This window comes from Triticum dicoccoides, chromosome 6B, assembly GCF_002162155.2.
Source record: "Triticum dicoccoides isolate Atlit2015 ecotype Zavitan chromosome 6B, WEW_v2.0, whole genome shotgun sequence".
Lineage (NCBI taxonomy): Eukaryota > Viridiplantae > Streptophyta > Magnoliopsida > Poales > Poaceae > Triticum > Triticum dicoccoides.
This window is the reverse complement of record NC_041391.1, coordinates 498,791,147-498,793,896: the sequence shown is the minus strand read 5'-3', so window position 1 is coordinate 498,793,896 and position 2,750 is coordinate 498,791,147.

Below are 2,750 nucleotides of genomic sequence, written 5' to 3'. Positions count from 1 at the left end.
GAACATACTGCATAGATAAAGAACAAATAGGACATGAAAAAAAGAGTGAAACATGCATGCACGCATGGACATAAAAAAATTAAGTACGAGAGAAAAATGCACCAAAGCAAAAAAACATGACAGCAGACACATTTACCGTGATAAATAAAGGTGAAAGTAGCACATGTTCACCAGAACGATAAACTAAACTTGTTTCAGCATCTTGCTTCTAGTACTTAATGACAAAATCCATGAGGTATGAGTCCATGCAAGCTCCTTTGCCAAATGTATTAAAGATATGGTCAACTTCGACTGATTCGACATCACCAAAAGAATTATTCACCATCAAGAGCATATTTTTGTAGTAAACATACATAGATGGGATCAAAAAATAAAGTTAAAAACAAAACACAAAAAATGGATGAAGGGCACACGCACATAAAACTTACTCGCTGTATTTGGTTACAAAATCTTTGCTGGGAACAAGATCCTTTATTATCCTCGCCTCATCAATATATCTGAACCTTGGAGGCCTCAGTTTCTCTAAAGAGCCTCTCAACTTAAAAGCCCTCTCACCTGCCCTCTTGTTCGAGAATACTTCAGCCTCATCTATGCGAGGACAATTGATAGTTGTACTCCTAGTCCTAGTGACGTGTTGCAATGGCGTAACAAAATCATCATCATCAACATCAACTACCTCATGCGGAGAGCTAGATCAAGCAACAGACGCCACATATGTGTTCAAACCATCTCTAGCCAAAGAACCAGAATTATCTGGAGAGATTTCAATGGCACAATCCTCCATAACTACCTCAAAACCCTGGGACTCAAACAGTGATGTACAACCTCCATGAAGACCCCCATCAAAACATGAAAACGGGGAGAAAAAACATGGAAACACTTAGCACAAAAAACGAAAACGAAAACATTAAATGCATCTCAATAATATAAAAATATGCAGCTCACTAAAGAAGAGAATGCAACCCACTTGTCTAGAACAATGCAACCCACTTATAAAGAACAATGCATCCCACTTACAAAGAACAATGCAGCTCACTCGTCTATAACAATGCAGCTCACTTGCCCCAAAATAAATGCAGCTAACTTGTCTACAACAAATGTAGCTCACTTACTCAACAAAAATATAGCCACCCAATGTAAATCATGCATTTCAATAAACACACTAGTAAAAACAAAAGACCTAAAGAAGCGGAAGCAAGCAGTAGACAAAAAATAAATAAGGGAAATAAAGTTCACTAAAACAACCTTTATCTGCAAAAAATAAAAGTGACGATAAATCAAGGCAACACTTTGTCGATGTGAGCCAACTATAGAGCATGGCCTTTCTGATGTAGCCAATGTGCTCCACCCCAAACTCAGCAACTCGAAAACCATCCCAAGTCTGCAAGAATTGAAAGATATAAAATCCACAATCATGTCTGCAATAAAAGAACAAAAAACATCAGTTTCACATAATGAAAATATAAAAAGAACAGTTGAGCAGTATGGTGGAGAGGGGTTGTAAGGAACATACCCATTTGGTTGAAGTGGGACAATGACATGTTTCAACACAAATCCATCAAGTGTAGGAGAATTTAGCGGCTCATCGGAACTTAAGCTACCTTCTTTTCATGCAAGCTTGATATTTTTAACCATCCTCCTAAAAATCCTGATCGCATTAGAGCTGCTAGGTTTATTGAGCGAGTCAAGAAATTCAAACCGCTTTTCTTTCAAATTTAAGGCAACTACACAATAATGACCAATGCCATCCCTCGTCTCTTGCGGATCAAATGTTGCAAACAGGACCTATTGGAAGTAAAAAAACTATTACAAGAAGAAGAAACAGAACACTATAAAAACCAACCCACAAAAAATGGTTTTCAACACATAAAAACGTTACTCACCATATCTTTTTTATCAACACGCTCATCGGCTCTTGAAGAGAACATCATTTTAAAACTCCTGCCTATAGTACCACCATGCCCAATACTAGTCTGCCAAACCAAAACCCAAAAAGAAATAGTGCTCAAGCAAACAGGTCATCACACGAAATCAGAAAAGAAAATAAAAAAACAAAACAAATATTTTTTCATGCTTACACAAATATGGTACGGGACAACCATCATCGGAGATCCCTTAAACTTATCTACCAGCAAAGAAAACCCGAGATCTACAAGGCCTGTAGTGAAAATCTCTTTATCCCAAATAGATTGACCAACTTTTCCAATGGTAATATCAGCCACCTCAGTTTTAAAAGCAATCATGTCCCTGAATTTTTATGAAAAACTGAAACTTAAGACAATAAAGAAATAACAACAAAAAAGGGTAAATACTAAAATTAGAAAATACATATGAACAAAACAATTTTTAGAAAGCCATACTTCTTCTTTTTGTCCCTCCGAGCCTTCATAACAGCAGTATACAACTCATTATATCTTTTCAAAAGAGTTGGATCAATGCTCGACGGTGTCAGGATAGGAAGGTCGTCATCTATAATAAAAAGATGAAGTTCACTTATCCAAAGAAATGAAGTTCAATATTAAGATAAGGAAATTATGCTAGCTATTTTGAAAATCAGCAACAAAAGATGAAGTTTCACTTATTGTTAAACATCTAATTCAGCTAACATAGTAATTAAAAAAATTGAATGAGCAAAACTTCAACTTCATTGTTCGAAACAAAACTCTTGCCTTCAGTGTCACAGTCTTCATGTTGTTGTTCTTAAGAACTGACCAAAACGTTTACTTGGCTAGGTTGCGCGAATCCACCAC